General features: G+C 40.5%; 1 pseudogene; it reads left to right on the top strand.

The window, feature by feature from the left end:
- Positions 1-7,219: 7,219 nt before the first annotated feature.
- On the top strand, positions 7,220-20,294 carry LOC100971097 (mas-related G-protein coupled receptor member X3-like; annotated as a pseudogene).
- Positions 20,295-20,915: the final 621 nt, after the last annotated feature.

Here is a 20,915-nt window from a genome sequence, read left to right as displayed (position 1 = left end):
AGACCACAGTGCAAACAAATTGAAACTCAGGATTAAGAAACTCACTCAAAACTGCACAACTACATGGAAATTGAGTAACCTGCTCCTGAACGACTACTGGGTAAATAAAGAAATGAAGGCAGAAATAAAGATGTTCCTTGAAACCAATGAGAAAAAGACACAACACAGAATCTCTGAGACACATTTAAAGCAGTGTGCAGAGGGAAATTTATAGCACTAAATGCCCATAAGAGAAAGCAGGAAAGATCTAAAATTGTCACCCTAACATTACAATTAAAAGAACTAGAGAAGCAAGAGCAAACACATTCAAAAGCTAGCAGTAGGCAAGAAATAACTAAGATCAGAGAGACACAAAAAACTCTTCAAAAGATCAATGAATCCAGGAGCTGGTTTTTTGAAAAGATCAACAAAATTGATAGACCGCTAGCAAGACTAATAAAGAAAAGAGAGAAGAATCAAATAGATGCAATAAAAAATGATAAAGGGAATATCACCACCAATCCCACAGAGATACAAACTACCATCAGAGAATACTATAAACACCTCTATACAAATAAACTAGAAAATCTAGAAGAAATGGACAAATTCCTGGACACATACACCCTCCCAAGACTAAACCGGAAAGAAGTTGAATCTTTGAATAGAGTAATAACAGGCTCTGAAATTGAGGCAATAATAGCCTACCAACCAAAACAAGTCCAGGACAAGATGGATTTACAGCCGATTTCTACCAGAGGTGCAAAGAAGAGCTGGTACTATTCCTTTTGAAACTATTCCAATCAATAGAAAAAGAGGGAATCCTCCCTAACTCATTTTATGAGGCCAACATCATCCTGATACTAAAAGCCTGGCAGAGACACAACAAAAAAAAGAATTTTAGACCAATATCCTTGATAAACATTGATGTGAAAATCCTCAATAAAATACTGGCAAACCAAATCCAGTAGCACATCAAAAAGCTTATCCACCACAATCAGGTTGGCTTCATCCCTGGGATGCAAGGCTGGTTCAACATATGCAAATCAATAAACGTAATCCATCATGTAAACAGAACCAACCACGAAAACCACATGATTATCAATAGATGCAGAAAAGGCCTTCGACAAAATTCAACAGCCCTTAATGCTAAAAACTCTCAATAAACTAGGCATTGATAGAACATATCTCAAAATAATAAGGGCTATTTATGACAAACCCACAGCCAATATCATACTGAATGGGCAAAAACTGGAAGCATTCCCTTTGAAAACTGGCACAAGACAGGGATGCCCTCTCTTACTACTCCTATTCAACATAGTGTTGGAAGTTCTGGCTAGGGCAATCAGGCAAGAGAAAGAAATAAAGGGTATTCAATTAGGAAAAGAGGAAGTCAAATTGTCCCTGTTTGCAGATGACATGATTGTATATTTAGAAAACTCCATTGCCTCAGTCCCAAATCTCCTTAAGCTGATAAGCAACTTCAGCAAATTCTCAGGGTGCAAAATCAATGTGCAAAAATCACAAGCATTCCTATACACCAATAACAGACAAACAGAGAGGCAAATCATGAGTGAACTCCCATTCACAATTGCTACAAAGAGAAGAAAATACCTAGGAATCCAACTTACAAGGGATGTGAAGGACCTCTTCAAGGAGAACTACAAACCACTGCTCAATGAAATAAAAGAGGACACAAACAAATGGAAGAACATTCCATGCTCATGGATAGGAAGAATCAATATCGTGAAAATGACAATACTGCCCAAGGTAATTTATAGATTTGATGCCATCCCCATCAAGCTACCAATTACTTTCTTCACGGAACTGGAAAAAACTACTTTAAAGTTCATATGGAACCAAGAAAGAACCCACATTGCCAAGACAATCCTAAGCAAAAAGAACAAAGCTGGAGGCATCACACTACCTGACTTCAAACTATACTACAAGGCTACAGTAACCAAAATAGCACGGTACCGGTACCAAAACAGAGATATAGACCAATGGAACAAAACAGAGGCCTCAGAAATAACACCACACATCTACAACCATCTGATCTTTGAGAAACCTGACAAAAACAAGAAATGGGGAAAGAATTCCCTATCTAATAAATGGTGCTGGGAAAACTGGCTAGCCATATGTAGAAAGCTGAAACTGGATCCCTTCCTTACACCATATACAAAAATTAATTCAAGGTGGATTAAAGGCTTAAATGTTAGACCTAAAACCATTAAAAACCCTAGAAGAAAACCTAGGCAATATCATTCAGGACATAGGCATGAGCAAAGACTTCATGACTAAAACACCAGAAGCAATGACAACAAAAAGCCAAAACTGACAAATGGGATCTAATTAAAGAGCTTCTGCATGACAAAAGAGACTACCATCAGAGTGAACAGGCAACCTACAGAATGGGAGAAAATTTTTGCAATCTACCCATCTGACAAAGGGCTAATATCCAGAATCTACAAAGAACTACAAATTTACAAGAAAAAATCAAACAACCCCATCAAAAAGTGGACAAAGGATATGAACAGACACTTCTCAAAAGAAGACATTTATGCAGCCAACAGACACATGAAAAAAATGCTCATCATCACTGGTCATCAGAGAAATGCAAATCAAAACCACAATGAGATACCATCTCACACCAGTTAGAATGGTGATCATTAAAAAGTCAGGAAACAACAGATGCTGGAGAGGATGTGGAGAAATAGGAACACTTTTACAATGTTGGTGGGAGTGCAAATTAGTTCAACCATTGTGGAGGACAGTGTGGCGATTCCTCAAGGATCTAAAACTAGAAATACCATTTGACCCAGCCATCCCATTACTGGGTATATACCCAAAGGATTGTAAATCATGCTACTATAAAGACACATGCACACATATGTTTCTTGTGGCACTATTCACAATAGCAAAGACTTGGAACCAACCCAAATGTCCATCAATGTTAGACTGGATTAAGAAAATGTGGCACATACATACCATCGAATACTATGCAGCCATAAAAAAGGATGAGTTTATGTCCTTTGCAGGGACATGGATGAAGCTGGAAACCATCATTCTCAGCAAACTATCACAAGGACAGAAAACAAAACACTGCATGTTCTCACTCATAGGTGGGAATTGAACAATGAGATCACTTAGACACAGGGCGGGGAACATCACACACAGGGGCCTGTAGGGGGTGGGGGCACTGGGGGAGGGATAGCATTAGGAGAAATATCTAATGTAAATGATGAGTTGATGGGTGAAACAAACCAACATGGCATATGTATACCTATTTATCAAACCTTCATGTTGTGCACATGTATCTTAGAACTTAAAAAAAAAAAAAACTAAAAAAAAGAAAAAATGAGTAAGACCTACCATTGATAGCACAATAGTGCTACTGTAGTCAATAATAACTGAATTGTATATTTTTAAGTAACTTAAAGAATATAATGGGATTGTTTGTAACTCAAAGGATAAATTATTGAGGGATGGATACACCATTCTCCATGATATGCTTATTTCACATGGCATGCCTATATCAAAACATCTCATGTACCCCATAAGTATATACATCTACCATGTACCCACAAAAATTTACAAAAATAAAAAATTATAAAAATAAGAGATATGACCGTGCTATGTTTCCATATGCATTTGTGTTAGTTTTACAACTTTTCCATTGATTAGCTTTTCTATATATGAATGACTACTACAATATTGTGCTTATTCAGGCTTTACACTAAGTTTTAATCATCCATCCTCATTACCCTTATTTTTCAGAAGATGTGGTTGGGTTCATTTTCTCTTATTTCTTCCTACTGCTTATTTTGTATATAGAAACACTATTGGTTGTTATACAATAACATGGCATGCAGCCACCTACCTGAACTGTCTTGTCCGTGGTGTTTCAGTTCACATCAGGGGTGTCCAGGAAATCCATCACACTATTTGCCATTCTCTCGCACACCTGCTCTGCTTCGTCTTCCGGCCACTCTTTCTCTGCAACCACTTTGACAACATTGGCAATGACTCCTCATTGTTCAGCCAAAGGTTAATCTTGAAACCATGTAGCCGCTACTGACACTACTTACTCATCAATGACTCCATGGCTTGGAATTCTGGAACATCATAATCTCCTCGTTTTCTTCTTCCCCCGCCCCGTTTCTCCTTTTCATGTTTTGCCAATGTTAGATATCAGTTCTAAATTTCTTTTCAAAGAATCAGTGTCAGTATGTTCAATTCTTTGCCTTTGACTTTTAAACTTAACTTTATTGTAAAGCAACCTTTTTTGATTACCTGCTCTACCCTGACTCATTCCAATTACCTGCTCTGTCATAACCATTTTTCCCACCAAACCACTCACCCTGTCACTCTTTAAATTAGCCAGTCGGAATTAGTTTAGCCTGTGCGGTCTAACCCTAGCCAATAGGGGAACAACACAGCAGCAGGGGCCACATGAGTCAGGGATAAGAACCTGTTTCCCTCCCTTGTCCAAGTGTGCTCTCACCATTGCTCCATCTGTAAGGGTGCACCCTTCTATAGAAGTGACTTGCCTTGCTGAGAATTAAAAAGAAAATTTTATATTCGAGTGCTATTTCTTCTGTGGCACTGAAACTTTATTTATAACAGAGGGATGCCAGTAAAATTGGGGAAGGACCACAGGGAGAAGGAAACTTCCAGCTGAACTTTGTGATAATTTCAACTAAGCGTGAATTTTCCAGGACATAATTTGGGGGTGGGAGGCAAACACGAAGTGCCAATAAAAGCACAGAAGCCGGGGCAGGGAGATGGCAATGCCTGAAAGCCCTGCTTGCTTTCTCAGCAGGTGGGCTTTCCTCTGGCAAGTTCTCAGCCCCTGGATATAAAGTCGGTGCTGTTGGGGGAGCACAGCAGGAGTGAGACTGGCATTTCTGGCTGCATGGGAGCTGGGTGAGGCCTGTCACTGCCAGCTTTCCCCCCACTTCCCTGAAGTCCTGTATGATGCAGCAGAAGCAGCCCTAATAGCCCTGGGAATGTAACTCCATCAGCCTGAGAAACACACCCCTATCTCCCACAGCAGCCACTGCAAGCCCCGCCCAAGGATAGTCTGAGTTCAGACATACCTAACCCTACCCCCAACTGATGATCTTTCTCTGCCTGCCCTGGAAGCCAAAGACAAAAGACATAATCTCTTGGGAGCTCTACAGCCCCACCCAGCACCTGAGAAACCAGAATACTTATCCAGGTGACTTCAGGGAAAACTTGTATCCTCCCTAAAATACTGCAGCTGATGCTGTTGAAAGCCTCATGTCCTGGCTGGAGGCCAACCACGCAACCATTACAGCAACTCACAAAACAACCCTGCCTGAAGAAAGGAGAAAATATCAGATAACTGCACAGCCTGTAACATCCTGGCTAACCAGAGGTACTGAATCTGTCCATGTGACTTTACTGCCAGCACAACCAGCATTTTAAAAAACCAATACACTAAACAAAACTACAATCAAGGTCCCACATAGAGTCCACCTCATTCCCCTACTACCTCCACCAGAGCAGGTCCTGGTATTCATGACTGACAGACCTGAACACAGATCACATCACAGGACCCTTTGCAGACACTCCCCAGTACCAGCCCAGAGCCTAAGAGCTCCCCTAGGTGGCTAGACTCAAAAGAGAAATAACAGTCACTGAAGTCTGGCTCTCAGCAAGTCCCATCCCTAGGAGAAAAGGGAGAGGACCACTTCAAGGGATCACCCCATGGGACAAAAGAATCTGAACAGCAGCCCTTGAGCCCCAGATCTTCCCTCTGACATAGTCTACCCAAATGAGAAGGAACCAGAAAAACAATTCTGATATGACAAAACAAGGTTCTTTCACACCCTCCAAAAATCACACTAGCTCACCAGCAATGGATCCAAACCAAGAAAAGATCTCTGAATTGCCACAAAAAAAGAATTCAGAAGGTCGATTATTAAGCTACTCAAGGAGGCACCAGAGACAGGTGAATACCAACTCAAATAAATATTTTAAATGTTACAGGATATGGGCAGAAAAAATTCCCCAGAGAAATAGACAGCATAAATTTAGAAAATTACAGCTTCTGAAAATGAAGGACATAGAGAAATGCAAAATACACTGGAAAATCTGAATAGAATCAAACAAGCAGAAGAAAGAACTTCAGAGTTGGAAAACAAGGCTTTCAAATTAACCCAATATGACAAAGGCAAATAAAAAATAACTTAAAAAAAAGAACAAATCCTCCAAGAAATTTGGGATGTTAAATGACCAAATCTAAGAATAATTGGAGTTCCCAATATGTTAAACGACCAAACGTAAGACTAATTGGTGTTCCTGAGGAAGAAGAAAAATCTAAAAGTTGGGAAAACATATTTGAGGGAATAATCAAGGAAAATTTCTCTGGCCTTGCTAGAGATCTAGACACCCAAATACAAGAAGCTCAAAAAACATCCCATAAAATTCATCACAGAAAGACCACCACCTAGGCACACAGTCATCACATTATAGAAAGTCAAGATGAAGGAAAGAACCTTAAGAGTGGTGAGGCAAAAGCATGAGGTAATCTATAAAGGAAAACATATCAAATTAATAGCAGATTTCTCAGCAGAAACCCTACAAGCTGGAAGGGATTGGGGCCCCATCTTTAGCCTCCTTAAACAAAACCATTACCAGGCAAGAATATTGTGTGCAATGAAACTAAGCTTCGTAAATGAAGGAAAGATACAGTCTTTTTTAGACAAACAAATGCTGAGAGATTTCCCCACTACCAAACCAGCACTACACGAACTACTGAAAGGAGCTCTAAATCTTCAAATAAAACCTTGAAATACACCGAAATAGAACCTTGTCAGAGATTAAATCTCACAGGACCTATAAAACAGTAACACGATGAAAAAAATAAGGTATTCAGACAACTAGCATTATGAATAGAATAACACCTCACATCTCAATACTAACACTGTAAAGGGGTGGGAAAAGTCCACTCAAATGGACACTAAACGTGAGCAGGAGGAGCTATTCTTATATCTTATATTCTTATTCTTATATCAGAAAAAACAGACTTTAAAGCAACAACAGTTAAAGACAAAGACAGATATTATGTTGTGGCTGACTGCCACAACCACTACTTGAGACGGTCACTACGACAGTTACTACTGTTACTACTTGAGACCGTCATTACGGCAGTTGCTATTACTACTTGAGATCATCATTACAGCAGTTACTACTGTTACTGCTTGAGACCGTCCTTATGACTGAACGAAGGGACAAATGTAGAAATGATAACAACAACAACAAAAAACTTTTAGGGAAAGGCAACACGGAGAGAAGAGAAGATCTCCCTACTCCTAGTGAGCAAAGGCCACCACCCGAGCTTCTCAGAACTTCATATTTATTGGGTAACAAGAGCAAGGAGGAGGTAACGATTGTTCAGCTGCTTAATTGATCACAGGTTCATATTACTACCGATAGGCTTCAATTGTGCCTAATCATAAGAAATACTTGTGCAGCCTCCAACATCTCCTTTTTGTTTTTAAATTAATTGAGCAAGGCAATTGCAGGCTGTGCAGCCCTTAATTGCCAGTTGGTGATCCAGCTTAATTTTTTTAGCCCTTATTCAAAATGGAGTCACTCTGGTTTGAATGCTTCTTTCAAATTTCCCCCTTCCCTTTCACAAGAGGACCCTTAATCCTAAGAGTTGCAGAAGGATGAAGGTCCATCTTCTGCAACTTCTTCTTGCTGAATAGAGACAATGATATTCCTGCTTAACTATTAGGGTCTCGTATTCAGGGTAGAGAGGAGCCCAGTCAGAAAGCATTGGTCCGTTAAGCATTGATTGTACCTCTGAGTTCCAGCAAAAGGTGAAACCTTGGTGCTCCAGCGGTTTCTCAGCTTCCTGTGTGGTTTTCTTGATCTGTCCCCATATTATGGTGGTTGATGTCAACGTGACTCTGGTCGGTCCTCCTTCTGTCTTCGCGTCCGAATTCAACTGGCTTATGGCTCGTACTGGGGGAACCAGGCCTGCAGTTGGAATTCATGGGTCCCTCCAGTCTCCCATTCCATGGTCACACACATCTTGAGGGCACCCGCATGGCTTGTTCATCTCCTGCAAAAACACAATCATACCCTCATCCCCACCCTAGTAAAGCTACTGAAAGAGAAGCAAAGGTTTTGTGGCTGTAGCCAGGAGGTATGCTGTTGCTGAAGCATTTGTTCTACAGACAGTAACTCAGCTTCTGCCTCTTTGGTTAATTACCGTGGGGTAAAACTTTCCATTCATAATGAGAGACAGGCTCTTTCTGAGTAAAGAAGACACAGAAAAAGCAAATTGAGGCTTATCCTTCTTGTAAACAATCCTCAAGATCTATTACCATGAGAGACCAGTCTCTTCCTCCCACATCCATAAGTCCACAAAACTTAACTGCACAAGTGGGTCTATGAGAAGCTGTGGATTGTGTAAGGTAAATCTCTCTCCTAGTTGCACTTCCAAATCCCTGACCTCCTTGCTTCTTCTTATGTAGAGAAGGGTACAACTTAAAGGGAACAAGCAACAGTTGAGCAACATATTCTCCTGGTTCAAAAACCCAAAGATCTTGTGACATTACCATTACCTGAATTTCTCCTTCACAATAAAAATCAACAACTCCTGGGCCTGTAAGTTAAGACAACTTTTACCAAAATCAATCCCAAGTATTTTGTTGGCAAAGATCCCCAAATATCAATGTGAATCTTAGTGAGTTTGTTTCTTTCAATTAATATAATTTGTTCTGGAGGGGATCTAATCCTGCATTTTCAGATGTTCCTGGGGAAAGGGAATCAGTGTGCCTCCAGAAACCCATCCCTGAAACAGAGTTAGGGCCTGGATGGGGAAATGCCTTCATAGTTTGAGGTGCCCAGGTCCAGGCCCCCTTCTCGCTTCCCAACAGGGGGGTGCCATTTTGATGAAATTTTGAGTGACACTGATTAGCCCAATGATTTATTTTGTTGCGACGAGGGCAAAGTCCTGGCATTTTTTTCTGTTGAGAGGGGAACTGTGTTACAAGATCCCTTTTGCCCAGTGGTCTGGTAGTGTTCTTTTTTGAAACATTCAATTTTTCTACACTTATAACACTTTCCCACTTTAGGGCTTGGCCCTTGGCTTCCTTTATATCTGTCAGCTACCAAATTAGCCATTGCCTGAGTCAATACTGCAGAGCAATGAAGCTCAATTCCCACATCTTGACAGGCTCCGAAAAAACCTCCCAAGTCCTCTGCACATCTCACAGGTGCCAGTGCATGTTACAATCCATGAAAGCGAAAGCTAAAGTCAGCCTTTCAGTAGCCACAAAAGAAGACGGTACAAGCCAATTTTCATCCTCCCTCTCCTGATCATCCTACAGCACTTTGGATAGGTGCTGTAGGTGTAGCAAAAAATTCTCAAACCCTGAAATAACAAAAAGGTGGTACATACCAAACTCCAAACAAAAAAGAAAATAAACAGAAACAACCAAATTCTTCCTCATGTTACTCTGATTCAAAAACTTCCCGTTCTTTGTACCTCTAGGGCACTGACTGGTACCTTTTTAGAGCACAGCTCCTGGCAGACTTGTGATGGGGTTTCTCATTTGCCTAGTTGGTTTTAGATTTTTCTGGGCTTTAGTTTTTTCTGTTCCAGCAGACCTTCCTCATTCAAGTCCCTATAGGACCCTATCTATCCCTATCTGTCCATGTCTGTCCCTGCAAATCTCTGCTAGTCTTTGCTTGTCTCTACTTGTGTACCTCTTTAGGGCATTGACCTTATATTGCTAGTCTTTGCTAGTCTATCTATCCCTATCTGTCCCTATGGTACCTGTTAGTTCCTGCAAGTCCCTGTCTTTCCTTACCTATCTCTACTTACTTATCTCTATTCGTTTCTATTTATCTCTATTTCTGTTTATCTCTATTTATCCCTGCAGGCCTCTTCAGATCCCTTCAGGTCTCTTCAGGTCTCTTTGTCCCTGATAGTCCTTGTTAGTGTGCCACTTGTGGCTGACTGCCACAACTACTACTTGAGACGGTCACTACAGCAGTTACTACTGTTATGGCTTGAGACCATCATTCAGCAATTACTCTTACTGCTTGAGACTGTCATTATGACTGAACGAAGGGACAAATGTAGAAATGATAACCAAAAAAAAAAAAAAAGAAAGAAACTGTTTTAAGGAAAGGCAACACGAGGAGAAGAGAGGAGAGAAAAAGAAAAGAGCTCCCTGCTTCTAGTGAGCAAAGGCCACTGCCCGAGCTTCTCAGCCCTTCATATTTATTGGGTAACAAGATCAAGGAGGAGGAGGTAACAATTGGTCAGCTGCTTAATTGATCACAGGTTCATATTGTTACTGACAGGCTTCAATTTTGCCTAATCATAAGAAACATTTATGCAGCCTCCAACATTATATAATGATAAAAGGTCTAGTCCAACAGGAAAATATTAGAATCCTAAATATATATGCACCTAACACTGGAGCTCCCAAGTTTACAAAAATAGTTGCCACTAGACTTACGAAATGAGATAGATGGTAACACAATAATAGTGTGGGACCTCAATACTCCACTGACAGCACTAGACAGGTCATCAAGACAAAAAGCCAGAAAAGAAACAATGGATTTAAACTATACCCTAGGACAAATTAACAGATATTTACAGAACATTCTACCCAACGACTGCAGAATGTACATTCTATTCATCAGCACATGGAATATTCTCCAAGACAGACCGTATGATAGGCCGCAAAACAATTCTCAAATTTAAGAAAATCAGAATTATAGCAAGACTCTCTCAGACTGCAGTGGAATAAAATTGGAAATCAACTCCAAAAGGAACATTCAAAACCATGCAAATACATGGAAATTAAATAAACTGCTCCTGAACGATCACTGGATCAATAATTAAATCAAGATGGAAATTAAAAAATGCTATGAACTGAACCATAATAGTGACAAAATCTATTAAAACCTCTGGGATACAGCAAAAGAGATGCTAAAGGGGAAGTTTATAGCATTAAATGCACATATCAAAATGTCTGAAAAAGCACAAATAGACAATCTAAGGTCACACCTCAAGGAGCCAGAGAAGCAAGACCAAACTGAACCCAAACCCAGCAGAAGAAAAGAAATAACAAAGATCAGAGCAGAATTAAATGATACTGAAACAAACAAACAAACAAAAGATAAGTGAAACAGAAAGCTGGTTCTTTGAAAACATAAACAAAATTGACAGACCATTGATGAGTGTAGCCAATAAAAGAACAGAGAGGGTCCAACTAAGCTCAATTAGAAATGAAACAGGAGATATTACAACAAATACCACAGAAATACAAAAGATCATTCAAGGCTATTGTGAACACCTTTACATACACAAACCGGAAAACCTAGAGGATATTCATAAATTCCTGGAAATACACAAACCTCCTAGATTAATCCAAGAAGAAATAGAAACTCTGAACAGACCAATAAAAAAGCAGTGAGATTGAAATAAAAATTTAAAAAATTGCCAACAAAAAAAGTACAGGACCAGATGGATCCACAGCTGAATTCTATCAGACATTCAAAGAAGAATTGATACCAATGTTACTGAAACTATTCCAAAATATAGAGAAACAGGGAATTCTGCCAAAAGCATTCTATGAAGCCAGTGTCAACCTAATACAAAAAACAGGAAAGGATGTAACAAATAAAGAAAACTACAGACCAGTATCCCTGATGAATGTGGATGCAAAAATCCCCAACAAAATACTAGCTAACCCAATCCAACAGCATATCAAAAAGATAATCCACCATTATCAAGTGGGTTTCATACCAGGGATGCAGGGATGGGTTAACATACACAAGTCAATAAATGTGACACATTGGATAAACAGAATTAAAAACAAAAATTTCATGATCATCTCAATAGACACTGAAAAAGAATTTGACAAAATCTAGCATCCGTGTATGATTAAAACCGTCAGCAAAATCGGCATAGAAGGGACATATCTTAACATAGTAAAAGCCACCGATGACAAACCTATAGCCAACATTATACCAAATGGGGAAAAGTTGAAAACATTCTCCCAGAGTTGAAAACATTCTCCCAAGACAAAGATGCCCACTTTCACCATTTCTATTCAACATAGTAGTGGAAGTTTTATCCAGAGCAAACAGACAAGAGAAAGAAATCAAGGGCATCCAAATCAGTAAAGAGGAAGTCAAACTGTCCCTGTTCACCAATGATATGAATGTATACCTAGAAAACCCTAAAGACTCATCCAGAAAGCTCCTAGAATTGATACATAAATTCAGTAAAGTTTCAGGGTACAAATTAAGTGCACAAATCAGTAGCACTGCTATACACCAATAGTGATCAAGCTGAGAATCAAATCAAGAACTCAAACCCTTTTACAATAGTTGCAAAAAAAAAAAAACTTAGGAATATACCTACTCAGGGAGGTGAAAGACCTCTACAAGAAAACTATGAAACTGCTGAAATCATAGATGACACAAACAAATGGAAATCCACCCCATGCTCATGGATGGGTAAAATCAATATTGTGAAAATGACCATACTGCCAAAAACAATCTACAAATTCAATGCAATTCCCACAAAAATATCATCATCATTCTTCACAAAACTAGAAAAAACAATTCTAAAATTAATACAAAAAGAAAAAACCTGAATAGCCAAAGCAACACTAAGCAAAAAGAACAAATCTGGAGGCACCACATTACCTGTCTTCAAACTATACCACAAAGCTAAAGCCACCAAAGCAGCATGGCACAGACATAAAATTAGGCACATAGACCAATGGAAAAGAATAGAGAATCCAGAAATGAAGCCAAATACTTACAGCCGACTGATTTTTGACAAAGCAAACAAAAACATAAAGTGGGGAAAGGACACCCTATTTAACAAATAGTGCCGAGATCATTGGCAAGCCACATGTAGAAGAATGAAACTGGATCCTCATCTCTCACCTCATACAAAAATCAACTCAAGATGGATCAAAGACTTAAATATAAGACCTAAAAGCATAAAAATTCTGAAGATAACACCAGAAAAACCCTTCTAGACATCCGCTTAGGCAAAGACTTCACGACCAAGAACCCAAAGATAAATGCAACAAAAACAAAAATAAATAGATGGGACTTAATTAAACTAAAAAGCTTTTGCACAGCGAAGGAAATCATCAGCAGAACAAAGAGATAACCCACCAAGTGGGAGATAATCTTCACAAACTATGCATCTGACAAAGGACAAATATCCAGAATCTACAAGGAACTCAAACAAATTAGCAAGAAGAAAACAGTCACATCAAAAAGTGGGCTAAGGGCATGAATAGACAATTCTCAAAAGAAGATATACAAATGGCCAACAAACATAAGAAAAAATGCTTAACACCAGTAATCATCAGGGAAACACAAATCAAAACCATAATGCAATGCCACCTTACACCTGCGAGAATGGCCATAATTTAAAAATCTAAAAATAATAGATGTCGGCAGGGATGTGGTGAAAAAGACACACTTTTACACTGCTGGTGGGAATGTAAACTAGCACAACCACTATGGAAAACAGTGTGGAAATTCCTTAAAGAACTAGAAGTAGATCTACAATTTGATCCAGCAATCCCACTCCTGGGTATCTACCCAGAGGAAAAGAAGTCATTTTACGAAAAAGACACTTGCACTTGCATGTTTATAGCAGCACAATTGCAATTACAAAAATATGGAACCAGCTCAAATGCCCATCAATCACCAAGTGGATAAAGAAAATTATATATATATAGTGTGTGTATGTATATGTGTATGTGTATATATGTATATGTGTCTGTATATATTTATATATATACACGCACACACACACACACATATACCATGGAATACTACTCAGTCATAAAAAGGAATGAAACAATAGCATTCTCAGCAACCTAGATGGAATTGGAGACCATTATTCTAAGTGAAGTAACTCAGGAATGGAAAACCAAACATCATATGTTCTCACTTATAAGTGGGAGCTAAGCTGTGAGGCCACAAAGGCATAGAATAATACAATGAACTTTGAGGACTTGGGGGGAAGAATGAAAGAGAGATGAGAGATAAAAGACTACACATTGGGTACAGTATACACTGCTTGGGTGATGGGTGCACCAAAATCTCAGAAATCACCACTAAAGAACTTATGCATGTAACCAAACACCACCTGTTCCCCAAAAACCCATTGAAATACAAATAATAATAAATGATTTGATTTCATAGAACTTAAAAAAAGTTAGCTGTTCAGAGTTGATAAAAGAAGTAAAAATGAACAGTGTAGCAAGTGGTAGCCTCTAGACAATGGGATTCTAGACTTTCACTTTGCATACACTTCTCTAGCATTTGGAAAGAAAGTATACACATGAATATATTACCACTATAATAAAGAAAACACCAAAAAAAATGGTGTCAGGACATTGTCAGCCTTGAATGATCCTATGATCCACTTTTTTTCATTATTTATAAAGCCTCATAATGAAAGTTCACATTACTTGATGTGATACCTAGGCCCATAATTGATTTTTAAAATCAGGACAACAATTACTTACAGGAAGGTGAACAACATGGGACGTGATGAGAGAGGCTTATATGTACTGGATATGGGACAGAGGCCAAGAATCATCTCAGTTGGGATTTGTGTCTTGAACTCCTCTGGCCTCTGATTTGCCCACAGTCCTCATACAGGAAATAACAAGTCTGTCCAGCATCTTCATAAGCCTGGGTTGCTAACCAGTGTTCACTCTAGCTCCCGTAGGCATCCCCTGAATTAAGCAACACAAAAGGGTCCTCTGAAGTTACTGAATCCCAGAAAGGCACTCCACCTTTACCACAAGGGAGATCTTCACCTCTGGACAAAAGAAAAAGGAAAGACAAGGGTAAGTACCAAGAACTGTCTTCTTTTATAGTCAGTTACTGTTTTAGCTACAAGATCACTTTCCTGCGTTTCCACCTCCATGCTACATGCAGGGGATCATGATCTTGTTTCATGAAAAGACAGGAGACATGGAGCTTCCTTCTGGAAACCGATTGCTACCAACCCAGTCTGTGTGAGTTCCAAATAGGGTCCCCGCTTCTGATTTATCTCCCCATATGACTTCCTTTATTCCAGTCATTCAATCTGCCCTCATGGAGAGAATGCTACCTCTAACATTCATTTAATGAGCAAGGGGACATGCAGGCATTGCTTCCTAGAGCTGAACTGCTGTAGAAGCCAGTTTTGTTGTTTTACTTACTTTTCAAAATTTTTCTTCCTTGCCTATCTGGAAAGTTTCAAGGAAGACATGGATGGTCCAAACTGAAATGATTGAGGAGTGTTTCATGAGGGAAGTATTTACAAAGACATGCAGGGTTAAGGAAAGAGAAAATGCATGGGTCAGCACCCTAAGCAGCAATACCTAGGGGAGCACTAAGTCCTCCCCTAGACTGAAAGGGACAGGGAAGGAGCAGTTATTATTGTCGCCATAGCCATAGCTGTATCCATAGGGGTGGGAGAACAAGAGCGGGCAGGTGGAGAAGCCCTGTATGGCCAACACACAGCCACACAGGCTGATATGCTTTGGATCTGTGTCTCCACCCAAATCTCATGTTGATTGTAATTCCCGATGTTGGAAGGAGGGCCTGGTGGGAGATGATTATTAGATCACGGGGATGTTTTCGCATGAATGTTTTAACACCATCCCCCTTTGGTATTGTTGTTGTGACACTGATGAGTTCTCATGATATCTAGTTGTTTAAAAGTGTGTAGCACCTCCTCCCTCTCTCTGTTGCTCCTGCTTTCACCATGTGAGATGCCTCTCTCCCCCTTGGCCTTTCACCATGAATGGAAGCCTCCTGAGGCCTCCTTAGAAGCAGAAGCTGCTATGCTTCCTGTATAGCCTGCAGAGCCATGAGCCAATTAAACCTGTTTTCTTCATAAATTTCCCAGTCTCAGGTATTTCTTTGTAGCAATTCAGGAATGAACTAATACACTGGCAGAGAGCCAGGAGGTGGAAATCCCAAGTGGCTCTCCTGCTGTCTTCCAGTCTCCCCCTGGTATCTCCCAGTGTCTCAATTCCCCCAGAAACAATAATTTAAAAGAATCCCACTGATGTGGTACATAGAAGCCACTCTCTTGGGATGTCAAACAGGATAGAGAAGAATGGAAAGCAAATCCTCCTGGCAACTAAGACTATCCCTCACATCGTCTTATATCCTCCTACTTCCTGTGGTTTTTTCTGTCTAAAGGTGATTGATTCTGGTCTCATTTCAACTCTATCAGACTAATGTTTGGCATGTCCTTCTCTACTGTCACTTCTATGCAGACATGTTTGCATTCATCAAAAATGCATAGAAAATTAAATGTAATTTTTTAAAGAGAGGACATATTTCTTTTGTTTAGAATATAAGTTTGGTTGCTCTCATAAAGACATGAAGTAGAAACATCTTAACAAGAAAGTACAGTTGTGCCTCTGGGTCACTACATTCTGAATCTGCAGATTCAACAAACCACAGGTGGAAACTATTTTAAAAATAAGAGTATGGCGGAGTTGTGTATATACTGAGCAGGAATAAACTTGTTTTTTCTTGTCATTACTTCTGAATTGATAGAGTAAAAAAAAAGGAATTTACATAGCAATTACATTTTGTCAGTTATTCTAAGCAACTTAGAAATTATTTAATGTATCTAGGAGAAAGTGCATAGGTTGTATACAAATATCACATCATTTTGTATAAAGAAATGAGCATCTGCAGATTTTGGTGTGTGCTGAGGTTCCGGAAGCAAGCCCCAATGAATACCCAGAGATGACCATCTTCTAGATCCCAGCTGGAAGCTCCAAGGCATCATAAATCAGAATTCCAAAATTGAAACTCCCCAGTGCCTAGAGAGTTGCCCTCATTTTTGTGATCCTGCATGATTCCTAGCCACATCAGCATTCCAGCATCATGGAAAAGGATGAAAGGAAGGAGAGGCCTTGCTCGTTCTATTGATCCCATGAGCCAGGGATCACTTTTGTGCATCTTACATTGAACAGCACCTGCTCATATGATGGCACCATCATCAAGGAACACTGGGATGTGGGTCCTTGTGCTGCTTTTACACTCTCAGAATTGTTATGTGACCAAAGAGGAAAATGATTATTGGGGCAACCTAGCAGTCTCTTCAGCCCCGCACTGTCTCTGATTCTGTGCTCACATCAAGATTTTTCAAGAACTCCTCAGAAATAATAAATGATGGGACAGAGAACAGTTCAGAAGTCTCAAACAGGGCTCCAGGGACCAGGGACTGGTATTGGACCTGCTTTCCATGTTATGATCTCAGGAAAACCCTTTAATTCTATAGGCCTCAGCTTCATCTTATGTTATATGAGGATAATACCATAGATGGTCTTTAAGAAAGACATGCTAAATGTTGATGATACTACAGTAAAAAAGACAGCTTATGGAGCTTCAGGTTTCATGAGGAAGACAAATATATCATACCCTAAATATAGATGGACAAAGTGTTTAGTGCCCTGAATGTGGATAACAGATGTTCTCCTTTTCCTCCCATTTCCTTTTCGGGCCAATCATGGATATGGCAGCTTGTCTTTCTACTAAAGGTCAGGATGGATACATTAATTCTTGATGTTTCTCTGTACTCCCAGAAGAGGGTGAATCTTCTTTCCACATGGAAGCCTCCTGCCCATGTGCATTCTTGGGATTCCAGAGCAAAGGTGGCCTCAGGTAGGCAAAAATGAACTCCTGAATTTGTTCCTAAATGGTTTTCGCTCTCCTCTATATTGTTCCCTATTTGATTAGCTTCTCATTCTCTATCTGGAGTTTGTTTAGGTTAGTTTTTTTTTTTCAGCCCACAATTTTGACTGCCAACTTGGATTTCACTTGAGAATCACTCTGTTGCTTTACTCCCTCTAACATGTATAATCGACACAGAGTCGTGCTGGTTCGAAAGGGCTGGTCAAAGACTGGATAATGAGTCAGCCCTGCTGGGCTCAACTTCATACTATATAAGTCCCAGGACAAATAATTCATTCTTTTTGTGCTCCAATGCATTATTGGCCATATGGGAATAATACTCATTCTTACCTCTTCAGATAATTAAAAGAGACAATACCTAATAAACTCTCAATCAGCTGCTGTTATTCTCCCAGATTAGACCCAGTCCTCATTCTACAGCTGAAGTCTGCATGAATCTCTCTCTTTATACTCCAAGCCCTATACTAGCCCTATTTCCCTCATTGACTCTGCTAATACAAATATTTTCATCAACAGAGAAATAAACCACAGATCTACTGAAAGAGAGACGGAAATAGGGTTACATTTTGTATACGGAGCAGAACACTTATTAGTCCCCCATAGATATTCCAACACTTCAATTACTTCCTTCAGTTGCACTCAGACCTCACCTGCACTTACTCTTTCCTCTGCTCTATTGCTGAGCATTTCAGCTCAGACCCACACCCTACCCAAACGCTGTGTACAAAAATGCTTCTAGGTGTTCAGCAAAGCTACACTGAGACCTCATGTCAAAGGCACATCAGTGGTCATTTTCTGGTGTCGGGCACACATCAATCATTCTTCTTAACACAGATAGAGCTGTCCACAAATAGATTTCTGATTATTGAAATTCTCTTCATATAATTACAAATGTGTGTTCTAATGCCTTACATTGTGCTTTCATTTTTATTTTCCATTTCACCAAAATCTACCAGTACCATTAGGCTCCTCATGCATGCATTCATTCATTGAATGAATATTTATGAAGAGCACAGTGTGCTGCTCATGGAAATAGGCACTGGGAGTATAAAATGTACAATGCGGTCCTGTCTGCAATAACTGACACACTGAGTTATTTCTCACCCACCAGACCCAGACATTTCCACACTTACCCTAGCAAAGGTCTCATTTTCCTCTGCTTCATAATGCATGGTCTTCTTTCCTATCCATGGATGACCAGTCCTAGTCGAGAGGGTGTCACAACCACCTCTTTGTGTATCTGAATTCCTCCACCTGAGAGAAATTTCAGGCCCAGGATAGAGTAATCATCAGGTCCACAGCCCTGGCCACTTGAATGGGGGTGTTTTGATCCTAATGTTATTCCCATGTCAGTACAGAACTTGTGTGGCAATAAAGAGAGGTCAGGCTTCAGAGTCAGCAGGAACTGGATTTCAAACTGGATTTGAGGACCCCCACCTTTTGATAGGTGACTTATTCTCTGTGAGCCTCTGTTTCTCTCCTCTTTAAAATGAGAACAGTAAATCGCACATGGCAGGGTAGTGGGGAGAATCAGAGATCAAACAGCTGGTGATCACATCTGGTTTGTGTTCCCAGGGACACCAGACTACGGTTTCTGAGCGTGGATCCAAGCATCCCAGCCTTGGATGCAGAACTGACACCAATTAACAGAACTGAGGAGACTCCTTGCTACAAGCAGACCCTGAGCCTCATGGGGCTGACATGCATCATTTCCCTTGTCGCTCTGACAGGAAACGCGGTTGTGCGCTGGCTCCTGGGCTTCCGCATGCGCAGGAACGCCTTCCCCATCTACATCCTCAACCTGGCCGCGGCAGACTTCCTCTTCCTCAGCGGCCACGTTATACGTTCCACCTCACTCCTCATCAATATCTGTCATCCCATCTCCAAAATCCTCATTCCTGTGATGACCTTTCTATACTTTACAGGCCTGAGCTTTCTGAGTGCCATGAGCACCGAGCGCTGCCTGTCCGTCCTGTGGCCCATCTGGTACCGCTGCCTCCTCCCCCCTCACACCTGTCAGCGGTCGTGTGTGTCTTGCTTTGGGCCCTGTCCCTACTGCGGAGCATCCTGGAGTGAATGTTCGGTGACTTCCTGTTTAGTGATGCTGATTCTGTTTGGTATCAACCATCAGATTTCATCACAGTCGTGTGGCTGATTTTTTTATGTGTGGTTCTCTGTGGGTCCAGCCTGGTCCTGCTGATTAGGATTCTCTGTGGATCCTGGAAGATGCCGCTGACCGGGCTGTACGTGACGATCCTGCTCACAGTGCTGGTCTTCCTACTCCGCAGCCTGCCCTTCGGCGTTCGGTGGGCTCTGTCTGCTGGGATCCACCTGGATTTGGAAGTCATTTTCTGTCATGTCCATCTAGTTTCCATTTTCCTGTCCCCTCTAAACGGTAGTGCCAACCCCGTCATTTACTTCTTCGTGGGCTCCTTTAGGCAGCGTCAAAATAGGCAGAACCTGAAGCTGGTTTTCCAGAGGGCTCTGCAGGACATGCCTGAGGTGAAGGTGGACGGCGGCTTCCTGAGGGAACCCTGGAGCTGTCGGGAAGCAGATTCGGGCAGTGAGGAAGAACCTCTGCCCTGTCAGTCAGACGGAACTTTGAGAGCAACACTGCCCTGCCACCCTTGACAATTACATGCGTTTTCTTAGTGTTGTGCCTCAGAAATGTCGCAGCGGTAACTCAAGGTCGTCGAATAGATGTTTATCTATACTGACAGTTCCAGTTTTCATCCACAGAAAGCATTAGTCTGACAGTACAATGCTTAGATTCTCCTTGATATTACCAACACATTTTTCCTGTTATCTTACACTGAAAACTTTTTCTGCAATTTTCATTGTAATAAAAGGAGTTCCTCTCCACAACCCTAAACTCATCTTTATACATTTCCTACCTGATTGCATCAAAAAGCAAGTTTCCTTATTGATCTCTCAGACTATGTTCCCCCGAAACCATATTCCCTTCTATGACTGGAGGCATTACTGAAGTTGGAGCTCGATTCTGAATAAGTGAGTTCTGTTATCTCTACATTCCACTGAATTCTCAGATATAAAGCAAAATAATGTCCTTAGAGACAGACTCTCTCTTCATAAAAACACTCTCACAAATTGGTTTTATGAAAAGTCCTCTCCTGTCATTTGTCCACAGCATGGTGACACACTGGCCTTGATTTCTAGTAAAGACAACC

This window comes from Pan paniscus, chromosome 9 (genome assembly GCF_029289425.2).
Source record: "Pan paniscus chromosome 9, NHGRI_mPanPan1-v2.0_pri, whole genome shotgun sequence".
Taxonomy (NCBI): Eukaryota; Metazoa; Chordata; class Mammalia; order Primates; family Hominidae; genus Pan; species Pan paniscus.
The sequence above is the reverse complement of the archived record's forward strand: the minus strand, read 5'-3'. Positions and strand labels throughout refer to the sequence as shown.